General features: G+C 40.2%; 1 protein-coding gene across 3 annotated transcripts in view; it reads right to left on the bottom strand.

The window, feature by feature from the left end:
- ZBTB46 (zinc finger and BTB domain containing 46) overlaps window positions 1-18278 on the bottom strand; it is an 83238-nt gene that overhangs the window by 40944 nt on the left and 24016 nt on the right. The window lies entirely within an intron of this gene.

The following is an 18278-nucleotide window of genomic DNA, read 5'->3' as shown; positions in this document are numbered from 1 at the left end:
CCACATTTTAACGCGTTGACTTTTACTTGCCAATTCCCTGATATTCTAAACTAGGCATATTGTACTTAGTCTTCTGTGTAGATACCTTATCTTTCAGCCTCTGTAAAAGGCCAGATACAGTTATGGCTTGACAGAAATGTTTGAGACTAACCTTCAGTGGCAGAATGTTAGGGCTAATGCTACTCCAGGATTAGGTATTTCAGAATGTTTCAAACCCCTCCAAAAAAAGAATTTTTACTTGTTGAAATAATATTGATTACAAAGCTCAGAAAAAAGCAGAAGTAACTTTACTCTGCTGATCCTAACTTTAGAACTCACTGGATTCAACAGCCAGCAATTGAAACGATACATTCCTCTCCAATACTCTTAAATCAGCCCTTCCAAGCTAAAGGTGAAAATACAGAGCAGTTTACAAGCAGTATCCTCTTATCCCCTGAAAAGGCGAGAAGAGTTTAGTAGTCTGACCATTTGACTCGCACTGAAATTTTCTAAAAATTCAATAAACAAAAGCAGTGGTATAATTAAATTGATATGCAGGATTAAGAATATTAGGAGGGCTACTAGAACATCTGCCAAAAAGTAGGATATATGTAAATGAGAGGCTAGTATAGGCTCTCAGTAAAGAAGCAAATAAAGTAAAGCAGTAAGAAAGGCACTTTCTAAGGGGGAAGCATGCTCTGATCCATGGAGTTAAAACAGATTAGTAGAAACCTGGCTGTTACCATAGGGGGGAGGAGGAGGAGGATAGCTCTGGAGCCTGGGGAAAGTGGAATGCAGGGTGGGGAAAGGAAACAGACACAGAGCTTGGAGCTAAAGCTGGTTTTGGGTGGAACCATTTTAAAGCCAGGGTGTAGCCAGGGAATAAGTGTCTGGGTTTACAAGAATCATTTCAGTTTCCAGAGACTTGAAAATAACTGAACCTAACCCTTTAATAACGGAAATTTAAAACAGCTATTACAGTTAAGATTGCACACCATTAATTTCATTAACCTGCAATTCTTGTTAAGTGAAGGATCTTCTTCAATGAAGAGTCTGGACTAAAGACATTCTGGATAAACGACACAAGGTTCACTGAATTTTTTTGCTTTGTTCTAGAGGGTTGCTACATAAAGCAAAACTGATATTCATTCAATTGAACACACTGCTGTATATTACAAGGCAGAGTGGACCAAAAGACAATCGAAAGCTCTGAGCAGCTTCAGCAGGCAGTGCAATGCAGAACAGGGGGTGATTTGGCTGATTTAGTTGCTGAGGAGAGAATTGTGGGGGTGGCATCTCAGCACCAAATCTGTAACCCCTACAGGCCTGGCAGCACAGAGAAAGACTAGCATCACCTGTCACCAGATTTTACAAAATGCAGAATTATTTCACAAAGTTAAGCATGCTATCACTTGGACAGATCTGATAGCAAGGTAGACTGCAATACCCTGTACTATATTAGAATACTGGCTTAATTGCTACATTCTCCCATCTGTTTTTGATTAATTTCCTTTTTCAAGGTGGTATGCTATGTGAAGATCAAGTATATGCATGTGTGGGAGACATCCAACATTATGTTAGCACAACTCAGATTTTCATCCCCTCAGTTTCTAAACCCATGTTAGATGTAAGATGCCAATACCTGAACTCAAAAACACACACACACACACACAAAAACCACAAACAAAAAAACCCAACCTGCCTAGACTAGTGAGATGCAATTTGCTCTAGCAATACCTGGTAGAAACGTGACAGAAGTATGTGTATACCTCTACAAAGATGCGCACTTGTCCGAAGGATTTTTTAGTCTCCTTCAAAAACTGAGTACATACTCTTCTACTGCTACCTTTAGAACAAAGTTTCTCTCAATCAAACCATTTCCCTCCCAGAAATGCTCACAGGACTTGGATACAGGAATTCATTAATAAATAAATAAATAACCACCTTGATTTCAATTAACTGCAATAATACTAAGTATTTTTCCTTGTGCTATTTTAATCCCACCCTCAAACTCTACCAATACTTAAAGCAACATTATTCGACTACGCTGCCCTTATTTTCTTTATCTCCTTTGCTGTAGAGAAGGTTGAAAGAAATCATCATAACCCTGCAGTTAGGGGAACCAAATACAGTGCCTACAGATCCAAAATACGGTACATGATAGAAAGATAGAAAACTCAAAATTTTACCCCTCCTCCTTTTTTAAATTATAAAAGTTCATTATACCCTGTTGCTTATCCAATTAGAGGCCCCATGGACAGCTTTCTTTTAAATAGGCCTGAATGAAATGTGTACTGTGACAAAACGATCAAGGCTTTAGCTATTTTACCAAGTTCTCAACAGATTAAAATGAAGAAAAAAAAAACACACCCTCTCACACAAAACCGCAGATCAAACACAGAAAGACTAACTTTGTTTTGGTTAGATGGTTTAGAAAAGCTCTGGAGAACAATCTTTTGATCCAACTAAAATTTGGGGGAAAAAACATTACGGAAGGATTGTATGCTAATGCACTCATTTTTTCAATGCATTTCCCCGTGAAAAGTTTACTGACCTGGATTATGGACCTACTCAAACACTACTGAAGTTGCCATCTTGATGGTCGGAAAGAGAGGCCAATACCACAGGTACAAAAAGCTTCTGAAAAGCTTAAATAAAAAAATCTTGGATGACAGATGCTCAGTATTTTATATCTGCTAGGCCAATAGCCTAAGAAAGCACATGACAATGGGATGGGAATTTGACTCATTCCTCAGTGCAAAAACATCACAGGCCGGCTGAATGGATATATAGTTTGAGAGAAGCTAGTATTTCTCAGCTGTCAAGATGGGTGAACCAAATACCACCAGCTATCAAAGATATGGAGAGGCCACAATTACCAATGTTGTCTTTGGTCCTTTTTATCTGGCATCTGTACATTTGGTGGTCTGCAGCAAAATATGCACTTGAGAGAGAAGGTGCATCATGAATCCTCTCTTTTGGAAATGAGTATTAACTACTCAATGAAGGGGCAGTTCCCTCACACCTTTCATTTACCTATAGGTAACACAATCATATTCCAGATGACAGATCCAATTTACTTGTCAAGGGACAAGTAGGGCAGATTGCTCTGTATTTTTCCCCAAACTATGCAGGCAAAACGCTGAAACTATAGTCTTGTTAACATAGTCTTTTACCCTCAAACTGGCTTCCTTAAAGCAAACTGTAAAGAAACGTTGTTCCATGATATTATATCATTGACTACACTCACAATGATGGAAGGGAGGTGGGGGAAAGATCAACTCAGCATCCTGCTCCCTGAACAGTGCTTTTCTGTCTATGATAAAAAGTGATCCATCCCTATAATGAATAGTTAAGACATCTGACTAGAATACACTTGGTATGAAAGATGGGAAATCATATCGAAAAAGAAGCATCTGGCAAAAAGATGCTGAAGTTTGTCTCGGAGGCAGCTTTTTAAAAACAGTTATTTGGAGAAGCTGCCAGCTTGCACTGCACAAAACCCCAGGGCCAGATTTTCCCAAACAATACATATGGAAACTTCAACATGCATACATACACTTCACAACCTCATGCACTTTGCTTTGAAGAAGCTACACCCAAAAGCCTCATGTCAATTAGGTAGCCACGCTGTACAATTATTTTTCTTTAGATGATGCACAATCCCTTATTTGCCTTGCACAAGTTTAATGCTTAATGCCTCCTTTTGTGACAGCTCAAGTAAAACAAAACAGGGAGATAGGGGCTGAATAAGCTTTAAATAAGCGCATTAAAACATGTCTGTTCAACAGAGCTATGCATGGCAGTAGAGGGCCAAGGTCCAAAGAAGCAGATGCTTTGATGAGCCTGGAGCAGAGGGGAAACTATCAAGAGTTCAAACTGGATTGACAAATTGGGAACTGCTTAATTTAAAAACAGATTGTTCTTCACACTGTAATCTTTGAGATGCAAAGTATGCTAAGAGTAAAGTGATCTGGTTTTAACTATAATTGCTTCCAACTACCAAGTAAACTGAACGTCCCTCTCATCTCACTGCTTTTCTAAGTATACAAATACCCTGACCACACAAGGACTTGAAGATGGGAGGTGTACAGCATCTGCCTGGGCAAGACAGTTTTTGAACAGGACACTGTTCCTGAAATTATCTTGGCCCTATTTCCTCAAGGTTTTTTCTTTTTTTTTTTTTTTAATTTTGTATGGACCCAAAAAATTGGCAATGTAATTGGGAAGAAATTCTCTGGTGATTTGCCATCCCTTACCACAGGGTTGAAAGTTAATAGCTTCCTCTTCAGCAATTAATGGAAAACTCCCCTGAAGCTGGAATTTTACTATTCAGAGAGTCTTGGAAAATTCCCCTCTCCCCATATGTTAAAAGATGCCCTGTATGTGAAGGAATTGGTTTTATTTTCTGCCCCTTCAGACTTAGAAGCAACACATCCTTCCTTCCTCTGGGAGCAAAAATCATCGTTCAGTTGTTACATAATAATACTATTTACACCAGTTCTTGAAGGCTGATTTAAAAGAAGGATATTCCTATATAGGAAGAGAAGGAACACAGAGAGGCATCATTTTCACTGACAAGTGACTTGGAAAGAGACTTCCCAAAAACCACTAATTACAAGACAACAAGGGAGTGCTCCTTTGTGCCATATATGGTAGCTGGGAGTCACCACTTGAAAAAGTCCAAAGAAACTTTTTGGGGTAGAGGGAAAAATGGAAGGAGGTCCCTGATGTATAGTATACAGTTTATTCTACACTGTCTAAGCCAGAGGAGTTCAACCTTTTGGCCCTACAGGCCAGATGAAGGGCCCTGCACCCTGATTTAGCAAGTTAAGAGTTTAGGAATTTAAACGTACTGTTCTGTATCATTGCTACTGGACAGAAGTTTCACAGTGGGCCCACTCCAGGCAAAGATTTGCTCAAGTACATCTTAGCCAAGTCTGCCAAGAGAGATGTTACCCTAAAACAAAAGCTCAGTAATTTTATAAAAAGATATTGGGGGAGGAGATACTTGGAGAATACTCAAGGACAGGAACACGTTATGTTTAAAATAAGCAGCCATCAAAAATTTACAAATTTCAAATTTGTTCTTGGCGAGTACAATTCTCATAAAAGGGCAAGTTTCTGGTGGGGGCAGGAGGGAGATGCAAAAGAAAGCAGTCAGTGAAGTAATGCCACATACTGTTGAAGCCAACCACCTACTATAGACAGACTTCCTGGAGGTGGAGTGCACATAGGAACCACGATGGACAAATGAATGAATTCCTCTGCCAGATACCAGCGTAGGCTGCAAGAGACTAAGATTTACGTGCCATGCTGCAGACATCATTTCAATACCACATAATGTATGCTCTATAGCCACCTACTGAGGCTTTTTTTAGCATCTGCTTTGATATGTTTATTTTCTTCTATAAAAGCTGCAATTTGTTAATTTTTTGTTCTTTTTTTAGATTTTAGACAACCTGACTAGATTCACAGATATGGCCTGGGAGAGGCTACAGTGCAGAGAAAATAACTTTTAACCTTGTGTAGGCAAGGAGAGCAGTCAAAATCAAAACAGGTTGTTCACTCTCCCATGCCTGGAAGAAGGGTAGAAGAGGCATGCAGAAGCAGCACTATTTTCCATATATCTGCAGTACAGTTCAAAGTGTTTTAGATTTCATCTGCAAATACTTAAAAAAAAAAAAAAAAAAAAAAAAAAGGTGAAGGCTAACAGACAACAGAGTCCATGTAACAAAGTTCAGCTTCCTGTGGCAAAGCTTTTGAAATCTCAAAAGCTAGATGAAATTTGTACATTGCTCCAAAAGACGCTCTCCAACCACCCCCCTCAACAGACTCGAATACAGAACTAAAGATTTCAGACACCACAAAACTTTATTTCCAATTCATATTACAAGTCCTCCCCTCCCTCCCCCGAGGATAAATCCCCATACATTAGCATGATACAGTAAGATATTACAAAAAATCTGCATGCTGGTTCATTGGGCTGTAATAGCATTTGGAACTAATGCAGGGGTGTGCACGTGTGTGAGAGTAGGGGAAAAGGGAAAGAAGTCAGTAGGATCTTAATTATTTGTGCAACGTTAACTCTTGATACTAAAACAGAGATCAAGTATTTCCCCCAATGTTAGGCCTAGAAAGAGATTCTGAAGGGCTTGTAGTTTAAAGAAGAATCACGAAAAAGGAAGCATTATAGACACTGTATAAATGGGGAACTGAGACAAAGATTAATTGATCTGCTCAAGGTCACAAAGAAAATCCTGTGAGAAAAATCAGGAACTGAAGCCTGATCCAGCAGTTTTACCTACAATGCCCACCTGGGGAGGAATTCAGCTGAGGAATTAAGTTAGGTGTTCAAACTTTAAGAAGACAGCAAAAAGTATGCAGCCTCTGCTAACTGAAAGTAGCCAGACACCCTGCTGAAATGCTCTAACAAGTGAAATGTTTCAAGTTTTACAGGAAACTAGGAACACTAATAATTATCACTGCTTACAGACAAAAATCTCACTCACCACAAAACTGAGTTGTGTCATTCAAGTTTATTTGTAAATCACATTTTTTATGAAACAAACCAGATATCTTGCATTTTACATTTCCCTGTGATACTATGGGGATGGCAAAATACGAAAGTTTAAAACATGTGTAAGAAATATCATGTCAATGTATGTTTTTGTGCAGCTGCCTATGCTAATCATCTCTGAACACCTATACTTGCACCCAACATGAACTCGGATTATGATCATCTCCTGTCTAATCTCACTGCCTTGTCTCTTCACGATCCATCTCCAACAGTTGCTGATGTTCCACCCTTCCAAGTCCCTCACCGGCTTGTTTCACTACATTAAACTCAAGTACTTTCTTCTTATCAAAAGGGTCTGTTCAAGCTTCTCTCACATTACACTTATTTGCCATTACTTTTTCTCTTGTTCCACTTTGTACACTTCACTATCACATTAGCATAATCCTCTTTCCATCCTTTACTTCGTTCTCTGCTTTCTCATCAGCCTTTTACACCAAAGTCTCCCTGTACCAACCTGCCAAGCCCCATCTCTTCCAAATCCATCTACTCAAGTAATATTCCCTCTGCTTCCCCTATTAACTTTACTCACCATAAATCTTACTTCAAAATGTTTGGTGTTTTTCCTCGTGTTACTTAGAAAATAAGAATTTGCAAAGCACCATGTAAAGCTAGAACGTTATATGTTTTACAATAATAGTTCTTACAATCTCCTTACATGTATATGAATTAGCTACTGTATATGAACAGTAAGAACCCTAAGCCAACACAGCTCAATTTTTTACTTCTAATTACCCAAAACACTTACTCCACAATGTGGACTAATATGTTACCAAATATCACAATAGGAACCATACCATTCTTCTCTCAAAAAAACCCTGAAAGCATGCCAAGGTTAAGAAGTGGATTTGTCGTAAAATCAATTTCCTAAAACAAAACAAAAAAATCTGTTGGAAACAGATTTTAATATACAGTCATTAGAACCAAAGAGGGCCAATTAATGGATGAGTCACCAAAAGCATGAATGGCCCGGATCTGTTTACAATATACCTGTATAAATAAAAGGAATTGTACTTGGTAACATTTAGTACTTTTTATAAAAAATTGTGAAGTATTAAATTTCCAAGCAACTTTTCCTTTCTCCTTTATAAAAAAGAATATCAACATGTACACGCAGATGAGTATGCATACTTAAGGAAAAACCCAGCAAAATTAAATGACTGATGGGTAATATCAAAACAAAATCAGTGCTGCCTGGAAAGTGATTTGAAAATTAGTTGCAGTTTCCACCCCCCTTTTAAAATGTCCATATGTATGATATATAATTTAGTCACTCATTTCCTCTAGCCATTTATCCCTTATTCACCACAGGTGGTTTTCAGCTGTTGTATTTCTTGATTGAGCTGACTTCATTATCACAAGAACGGTTTATGAAATAATATCCTTATATTTAGCTATTAAATAGTTGCTACAAATAAGCATGCAACTATCCCCCTTACTAGCTAAGTAAAAAATTCTAAACATTTTCTTTTTATTGTAGAACAAACTATTTTACATAACAGACAACAGGTAACACAAAAACAGCATCATGTATCAACCCGGTGACTTCCACTCCATAAAAACAACTTCAGGTGCTTGTGAGCAGCAATAACTTATGTGCACTGAATTCCCAGAATGATACAGTAGCAATGCCTAGTTCAGATGATTAATGTGATCAAAAACTGAAAGCTTGTGGTATGTGTGTTATATATACATAAACATTTAAGAGTATAGTTCAAATAACAGTTTTAGAAATAGCTGAAAAATTTAATTACCTAGGTTTAGAAATTCATCCTTGTACTAAGTGCCAACATAGCCATATACCCATGCATTTTCATGAGATCGCAGGGGTCCCAAAGATGAACAGGGCATATACCTTAAGGCAGTGATTCTCAACCAGTGCGTTCCAGCACCCTGGGGCACCAAAAGATCCTTTTAAGGGTGGTATGGGGGTGTTGTTCAATAATAAGACTGTTAAGAGTACAACCACCTACACAGGATTCAAAAGATAAACCCAGAGCTTTCAAATAGGAATCCAAAGCATCAGAAACTAGGATTAGGTATTTGGCGAGTCAAATAAAAAGTTTGGTCAACTGACTGGTCAAATATATCAGTCAAAAATAGTAAAAAAACTGCCAACAGGTTCAAATAATGCAGAGAAAGTATACAATTTTCATGAAGAAATGTGTCAATGAACAATTAAAAAAACAAACAAAAAAACCACATCCGTCAAGAAAACTACAAAAATAAATGTAGAGGTTTTTTCAGTAAAATTGCCATAATCTTCGACCAGTCAACTGACCAGCTTGTCAACCCTATCAGAAACATTCTTACCTGTTGTGGTCTTTCCAAGGTCTCTACAACAGAAAAAACTGCTCTATTATTTTTCTGTAGTCAAAAAATGAGTGAAAACAAAGTGCTGGCATTTTCTGATGGGTGCTTCAAGACAAATAAGGGGTGCCTTGAGTCTACCCAAAGGTTGAGAACCACTGCCTTAATGTTTCAAGGAGGCAAAGAGGAATTTCCATTCCTTGGCTATAGAGAGATCTTTTGTAAATCTGACAAACTTCTGCTTTGTAAAATTTCTGAAGCCTTTGTTTAAAGTTACAAAAGGGCTTAAGTAATTTGGTATTCATCCCTCAAATGAAGTGCAGAATATGACTGGATTCCAATTCTGCCAGAACCACATGTTTTGGATCACTGTGCTTGAGCATCATCTTTAGGTACCAGACCTTTCATAGCCTTCTCTAATGCTACAAATAAATGGCTCATTTCCTGAACTGCTTTTGTCCTGCTTGTCTGTGAACCAATGCTTTGGGAACATCTGAAGTGCAGAGTTTCATTTATCTTTGGTTTTAGGAAGAAGTCAGGAAGGTTGGTGGCATAGTTAAAACAGAAGTCTAGTTCCACTTTGGTGAGAAACTCAGGGTGGGTGTTTCATTGCCAATTTATTCTCACAGAAGGCAAAGGCCTGCAGTAAGGCAGCAGCCCTAGATTTCAGGAGGGCAAACTTCAACGAGCTAAGTAGGGTAGTTGGGGAAGCGCTGAGGTCCCAGAGGGGAGGGGAGCCAGGTGTCCAAGGAGAGTGGTTGCTCCTTAAGGAGATAATCCTCCAAGCCCAAAGGAAGGTAATAACAACGAGGATCAAAGGGAGCAGGAGGGCACACAAGCCTCCATGGCTCACCAAAAGCATCCGGGAATGTCTCCTTGCTAAAAGGGAGGTGAACACCCAATGTAAAGAAGGGGTCATCACCAGGGATGACTATACTGGTGTTGCTCGGGGATGTAGGGGGGCAGTCAGGAAGGCCAAGGCAGAGATGGAATTAGGACTAGCTTCCCAGATTAAGGACAATAAGAAGTCCCTCTTTAAATACATATGGGGTAAAAAGAAGGTCCCGGGTAACGTGGGGCCCCTGCAGGAAGCGTTGGGAAATTTGGTAGTCACACCAGACGACAAAGCTAACATGTTTAATGATTTCTTTGCCTCCGTCTTCTTAAGTAGGGACCAGAACAGCCACCTCCCTGCTGGGCCCCCCTCGGGCCCCAGGAGAGGCACACCTGGGCCAAGGATTAGTGAGGAACTAGTTAGTTAGGCAGCTTCTGGAGGGACTGGACGTATTCAAGTCAGCCAGTCCGGACAATCTCCACCCTAGAGTTCTAAAGGAATTGGCCAAGGTCATTGCAGGACCCCTGGCACGGCTTTATGAGCACTTGTGGTGCTCTGGTGTGGTGGCGGAGGACTGGAAGAGGGCTAACGTGGTCCCCATCTTCAAAAAAGGGAGGAAGAAGGACCCGGGAAACTATAGGCCAGTTAGTCTTACCTTGATCCTAGGCAAGCTGTTTGAGAAAATTATGCTGGCACACATCCAGGAGGGGCCAGCAGGGGACTGCATGCTTAGGGACAACCAACACGGGTTCATCAGTGGCAGGTCCTGTCAGACCAACCTGGTGGCCTTTTACGATCTGATCACCAGATCATTAGATGTAGGGGGAGCAGTGGACATCGTCTTCCTGGACTTCCGGAGGGCTTTGGACACTGTCTCTCACCCCGTTCTCATTAAGAAACTGGGGAACTGTGGTGTCGACACCCACACAGTCAAATGGGTCGCCAACTGGCTGGAGGGCCGCACCCAGAGTGTGGTAGTGGATGGGTCCTTCTCAACCTGGAAGGACGTGGGCAGTGGGGTCCCGCAGGGCTCGGTCCTCGGGCCCACACTGTTCAACATCTTCATCAGCGATTTGGATGAGGGGGTAAAAAGCACCCTGTTCAAATTTGCTGATGACACGAAGATGTGGGGGGACGTGGGCACACTAGAAGGATGCAACAGGCTACAATCAGACCTAGACAGGTTACATGGGTGTGCAGATAAGAATAGGATTTGATTCAACACAGACAAGTGCAAAGTGATGTACCTGGGGAGGAACAACCGGCACCATACCTACAGGTTGGGGAACTCCCCTCTTGTCAGCACGGAGGCAGAAAAAAGATCTTGGAGTCATAATTGACTCCAAGATGAACATGGGCCGGCAGTGCGGGGACGCAGTCAGGAAGGCCAACTGTACCTTGTCATGCATCTACAGATGCATCTCGAGCAGGTCCAAAGAGGTGATCCTCCCCCTCTATGCAGCACTGGTCAGGCCACAGTTGGAGTACTGCATCCAGTTCTGGGTGCCGCACTTCAAGAGGGATGTGGACAGCATGGAGAGGGTCCAGAGGAGGCCACTCGCATGGTCAGGGGACAACAGGGCAGGCCCTATGAGGAGAGGCTACAGGACCTGAACCTGTTCAGTCTCCACAAGAGAAGGCTGAGGGGGGATCTAGTGACCTGTTATAAACTAGTCGGGGGGGGAGAAATCAGTAGGCATTGGGGGAGTCCCTGTTCCCCCGAGCACTGTCAGGAGTGACCAGGAATAACAGGTCACAAGCTGACAGAGGGTAGGTTTGGGCTAGACATCAGGAGGTGCTACTTCATGGTCAGGGCGGCCAGGATCTGGAACCAACTTCCAAGAGAAGTGGTGCAGGCTCCTAACCTGGGGGTTTTTAAGAGGAGGTTAGATGAACACCTTGCTGGGGTCGTTTGACCCCAGTACTCTTTCCTGCCATGGCAGGGGGTCGGACTCGATGATCTGCTCAGGTCCCTTCCGACCCTAGAAACTATGAAACTATGAGTGTGGTGATGGGTGAAATAAACCTGCTGCTGTGTAGATGGATGCAATACAGGTGAGAACTTGTCGCTCTCATTGAGCTGAGCAGCAGTACCATGGCTGTACCTAATCTGATATCCCTTATGAGCCTTGGGCTTTGGGGGAAGGAGAGGAAAATACTGCCTTGAAGCCAAGAGTGAAAGAAAATGTCCTTGAGCCAGTATCTGCTCTGAAGCACAAAAGGAAGCATTTGCCATCAACAAACAAGTCCATCAGCTGCTAAATTTGGACTTGAGACTTTAGCAAAGATGCATGGTTGGCAGGATACTTACTGTCTGCTTAGGTAAGATGCCAGATGGTTATTTTGCCTGCTAGGTAAAGAGCCACAAAAGATACCCTGCAATGGTGGTGCCATCCCTACAGTGTAGCAGCTTCCTTACAGAAGGGAGATGAACAAGCAACTCTCCCTGCCATTGATATGATACATGGCTGATTGTCATCTGCCGACATCTGGACTGCAGTGCCTCTACTTTAAGTAGAAAAATATTATAGGGTAGCTGAATTGCAAGGAGGTTCAGCATACTGCTCTGGAGAGGGGACTCTTTCCAGTATCACAGCTCAAGACTAAGCAGCTGGGATCCCCCATGGCACCTTGCCCTGCCCCTTTCCCTGAAAGGTATATTTTTCATTCTGCTTGTTCCAGTATTAGATGCATAGTAGTTGGACTCTTACCAGTTTTCTGCAGAAATGTCATGGCATTTCACTAATCCTTTATTCCAAGAAAAAAAAAATACACGTCTCTCATTTAAGAGGTGCTCATTTTGTTTGCTTATTAAAATCTATTTTAATATTCTAAAGAGTGAAATCTGATGGAACATGTTGGTCAAAAAACCCCACAATGTGAAAAAAAATATTCCTTCAGAACCAAGTCTGTCTTGGTTCCATTAATTCCACCTTAAAAACACAGTACTGGATTTCACTAGGTTTTTTCTTTGGTGCATATAATGTGAAACTGGAAGTAGCTTGTTGACATCTTGACACTTCAGTTTGAAAAGTAACACCATATTCTTGCACTGCTCTGATAGCCTACAGGCATTTTCTCCTCTACTCCTTAAACATTTAATAGTGAAGTAGCGGCTGTATCTTGAGAGCACTGAAACATTCTGTGCGACTGTTGGAGGATTAGGAGGCTGCATATTTTCCCTTGGTTTTGCTACTCAAATTTACAGATACCCCTGCATATCATCTATCTTCTTACTTGCTCTTAAAACCCCCCAACAACAACAACAAACAAATAAAACCCCTCCCTGGGGTACATCTAGCTGACCCCCTCTGCTAGGTCTAAACACCTTCTTGCCCAACACTAGCCTGAAGTTGGGTGGAAGGAGAGCAGCAGAGACTCTCGGCCTCCATCCAAGAACCATCCCTTTGGCATAACCCAATATATAATAAAAATATTATGGACTGCTATTCACAGACAACTCCAGCAAGTAATTTTCTTTTGGGCTTGGTTTCTGGGAAAAGGAAAGAAAGTCTTATGATACCACTTTCCTTCAGTCTTTGAGGACAGCCTCTCATGGCAGACAGCAGGACTGTGTTGAATCAGACGGGGGAAAAATGGGCTTGAACCATCTCCGTTTCCCAGTACAATACTGCACATAATAAAATATTTGAGCTGGGGAACAGTTTTTTGGGTCAAAAAAATTATAGAGCATTTTAATACTGAACAGATAGGAAAAACACATGTCCCATCTTCAAAACACGGGTCAGTTATACCAGATGAATCTGGAAGCCTACATAAGAAGATGCATCCCTTTTTAACTTCCATGGGATTAATGCTTTTGGTTTATATAACCATAAGAGAAATTTATTCATAATGCAGCTATTGCATACAATGGCGTAAATTCTCTCTCTCTCAATTGAAGGGCACTAGGTATCGAAACTTGATTAAAAGTTCCAAAATTTGTGTCTTTAAAAACTACTATTCAGTTTTATTTTACAAATCTTTCATTTTCGTGCCACTGACTATGTGACATAGCAACAACATCATTCCAAGCTCGATGCTGGAAAAATTCAAAAAATAACAAAGAGTGCTCCCTTTTAAATAAGTTCCTGAATAACAATTACTATGTCCAAGTTGATCTGTATTAGCAAAACATTAATAAATTTCTTAGCACACATGCACACATGCGCATACAGAGAAAAAAGTTTCAATTATATGTAAAAAGCAACACATGTTCTTTAAGGCTAACAGCTCTTCTAGTGAAGATAATTGACCTCTATGAAGCCAGCCTCTAATACCATCAAATCCCTTAGTTCAGAGTCTCAGACTCTCCTTAATCCTGTAAAAGGTATATTCCTAGCATTAACTGAACAGCAGCCTTGGGAAAAAAAACCCTCAAAAAACCAGAAAACTGTTCAAAGATAAAGCATTTTTTGTTGTCTGGTAATATTAAGGGGTTTGAAATGAAATAAAAAGTAAAAACTAAGCCAGCCAGGCAAATCTTTTTAAAAAGCTTCTATTTGGTTACTCTATGATGACGATCCCACAATTGGAAAGCTCAGGTTTCAGAAGTTGCTATTTTAATACATTTGGGCAGAAAAAAAACTTAAAGGAGCACACATCTTTTCACATGTCCAGAAGTCCTCTAAATGAAAGAAATAAATCCCTCCATTCTTTCTCCTTGGCTTTAATACCAAAAATAAATAAATAAATAAAATACCCCACCCTTGGCTTGTCTAGTTTCTTTCCTTCAAAGAAAGCAGTGCTCCTATTGTATCTCTCACAGCAGAGCAGCAATATCCCACAAGCCCTATTCTCCTTTGCTCTGGATAACTGCAAACCTAGAAACTAAACAGCATATGCTAAGAATATGAACACAGAACAAGAACATGCAAGGCAGGGTTCTCAACCTTTAGGCACAAGGCACCCCTCAGAAAATGTCAGCTTTTCACTTTCATTCATTTTTTTTTGACTACAGAAAAATAGAGTAAATCTTCCATTGCAATGAACTTGGGTCAGAACGGCTGTGATATTATGGATTCCTATTTGAAACCTCTGAGTTTATCTTGTGAAACCCTGTGTGGGTGTATAAACCTAACAGTGCTTATACTGCACCCTTAAAAGGGCTACACAGCTCCCCTGGGTACCAAAAAACCTGGCAGAGAAACACTGTTCTAGATATCAGTAGACACAAAGATAAAGGAAGGAATCAGCAGTACTTATTCCAGGTATAAAGGAAGGAAAAATTATGGGCAGAACATCTTAATCACGCAGCACTAAAAGGGACTGAGGAGATGGGGAATGAAGCAAGCTCTCCATATAATTAAGCTCCTTCACGGTATCATGAAAACGTTTTGGGGAACACCAAGCGATGACCCTACACAATTCCACCATGAGTCATCGGTGCTTTTTAGTTTATAAAGAACTAATGGCCTTGGAGGAAGGGGGGAATATGCATTAATCAGCCTTCACCCTACCAGGGAGTCCATGTTGTAACCCTTAGTCTAGTAAACTTTGGAAATACTGTCCTATTCTGAAATCAGACTTCCTGAAGTCTCAAAATGCTTCTTATTACATCTGGATAGGAAAAAATTGTAACCAAACCTCACAATATTAAAAGCTTTAGACAGTTTTTTCTTAGGTATCTCTAACATGTCTGTTGCCATGATACATCAAGTGCCAATCCCTTCAGTGCCAAGGCATTACTTCTCCTTTGCTGTGGACAGTGTAGAGAAGGATACTTCCAACAGGCAAAAGCAAAAAGTAATTATTATACATAAAAAAGTGAAGCCAGAATGAAAAAGAAAAATATCTTGTTAAATCACAGCAGACAAAGCTAGATTTTTAAAGGAAATCTAACATAACACACGCTAAACATCACTTCAAACTCCTTGCCTGTATATTGCAAGCACTTGTCAATACAGATCATTATTTCTTCATGGATGGCAACTGTCTTTATGTTTGTGAAATCTCTAGCCTACTTTTGGACTCTAGATTAAATATGAAAGCCAAGAACCTAAAGAAGTGTAAAAGCATCAATAACTAACTTAAGCAGATCCCTAGCAGCTAAGGAGATCTAGCAGCTAATAAGAGGGTTGCTTCCACCTGCTGGAGATGGGAAATATTAGATGCAAAAAAGCCCCACATGTGGGGGAGAAGCAGTTAGCTAAATTGGCTTTTTTCCTATTCTCCCCTTATCAGAAGTGAGAGGTAAGCTTGTATGAGTGGCCTATTCGATGTCACTCAGAATACCTGTAGAATTAGACAAAGGAGGAAAACTTGCTGCTGGCAAGCAGCTCAAATACCAAATATAGGATGCATCCAGACATTTAAAAACAAAACACCACACCACCACCAAAAACCCAAGAACAAATACAGGCTAGAGAGAAAAACAACTTTTTATCTTAAATACATAAAGTTTGATCTTGCCACTGCATGGATCTTGGGTACCAGTATGCACTCAAAGAACTATGGAAAAGGGCACTGGATCCAGAGTCTGCCCATGCAGCAAATACTAGGCCCATTGAAAAAAGGACTGCATGACTCTTCAACAGTACAAAGAACAGGATTAAATCTCTAGTGGGTCATCTCCCTACCTCCTAAGGTGGAGAGACCATGGGTGACCCACACATATCCCCTTTCTCTAACAAGGCTGGGGACCACGGTGCTCAGAAGGCGCAGCTATCACATGGGAAGATCCTTGTTAGCATGGACAATCCTCATTAGTAAAATAAACTGTTATTCCAGGCATGTCATTCAATTTGGAAAAGTGAAAATTGTTTTAAGCTTCTCTTTCTGGTTTACACGAACTGGTGAAAAGATTAAATATTTCAAGGTTTCATTTTGAAAAAAAAAAAGGACTAATAATTCAAGCCTGTAGGCACCAACGTAAGAAAACACATTAGGGTCTCAACTATTTTACAGTATCCATTGAAGCAGCTAAAACAACACTGCACTGGAAACTTTCCCCTTCCCATCCCCAAGAAACTGAACAGACCTCTATTTCTGTTAATTAAATACTGTTCAGTACTTTAACAATTAGGAACTGAGTGACACAGATATTAATCCCAACAATAGAAACTCTTACTAATCGATTCTTTGACTTATGCTTTAGAAAATAGTACTTGTAAAATGATCCAAGAACTTATTCCTACTATTAGTACTGCAGTCTATTTTTGCAGTCAGTCAAATAAATATACATGTATTTTACTCTAAAGCTGTCCAAAAAGCATCTACTGCATGGATAGAATAAATGCTTGAGTCACTTTTCCAGGGTGATGTGTGAGCAAGAAATATTTATGCTTGAATAGTATCACAGGCAGTCAACTTTGAGCCTTTATTGAAAAGTACCCTGAAGTTTGAGGATTATGATTCCAACATCCATTTATTAGAGATCAATCTTAATATTAAGTCATTTGACACTGTTGGTTAGAATCAGAATATTTTAAATTGCATTACCAGGCTACTGGAATGATCAAGATGGCATATCAAACTGTTACAGCACAAATAAAGGTAACAGAATAAAAGTATCATGTGCTTCACAAAATTTGATGTTGAGGCATTTAACACTCAAATTTCAGATCACAAATAGCCAAAGCTACCATATTAACACTGTTGTGCAAATTCAAATAACATCAGAAATAAAGAGTCTCCAGCTCTCCACCCTCAACATTTTTACCTCTTTCTTGCAAAATTTTTGAAAAGCAGTCATACACAACCCCTCTGTTTTTTGCTTTTATATCCCAGCATGAAGTAGAACAATTTTTTTTAGCTGTTGACAGACACTGGGATTTTGACAAAGGCACAAGCTGCCGCACATCCAGTTTTTATGTAATTCAGTGGCATGCAGACACCTAACTCTCCCTCCAGCTTCTCAAAAAATCCAAGGCATAACATTTCCAGGCAAACATTCTTTGGTCTAAAATAACTGGTGCTTAACAAAGATAGCTGGACAACCTTATTCTGAAAATACTATAGTTGCTGAAAATTCAAGAGCTCAGGAACATGATTTCCTCCCTCTCCACATATTGAAAATCATGCACTGAAAGACTGGAAACACTCAAAAGAAAACCGAAGGTTTAAACCATGAAATTACATCAGGGCCCCATTCTTAAAAGCTACCAACTGCTTGCTACATCTGACTTTTGATATAAAGAAAAAATATGGATACTATACTGCCCTTAAACTTTGTCTATCCAGTGCTCAATGGCAGTTTTTAAAGGTGCTACTATGCAGTTCCTTATGATACTGATATTCATTCCTTATAAAAGAAGTGTTCACGGCACTGATCCGACTCCGTTATTCTACCAGGTGGGCAAGCTGTGTCAAATTTTACCTCACCAAGACTACTAACTACATTACATTTTTGACAACTTCTACAGCCACCTGAAGAGCAGACTGACACTACGGACTCATTTTGCAGACAAATGAACACTTATCAGAGAGCTCTGACTTCAGGTTCCCACTGACCGAGGCACAGTAGGAGTAACCCACCTAGAGACACAAAGTTCCTATGTTCCACTATGAAATGATAGCACTTCAATGAAGATGACTATTAACATTACTAGAGCATTTGCTGCTGGAAATTAAATAAAA

Source organism: Crocodylus siamensis, chromosome 10, assembly GCF_052110815.1.
Source record: "Crocodylus siamensis isolate JL-2025a chromosome 10, ASM5211081v1, whole genome shotgun sequence".
NCBI classification, from domain to species: Eukaryota; Metazoa; Chordata; order Crocodylia; family Crocodylidae; genus Crocodylus; species Crocodylus siamensis.
This window is presented reverse-complemented; position numbering and strand designations above follow the sequence as displayed.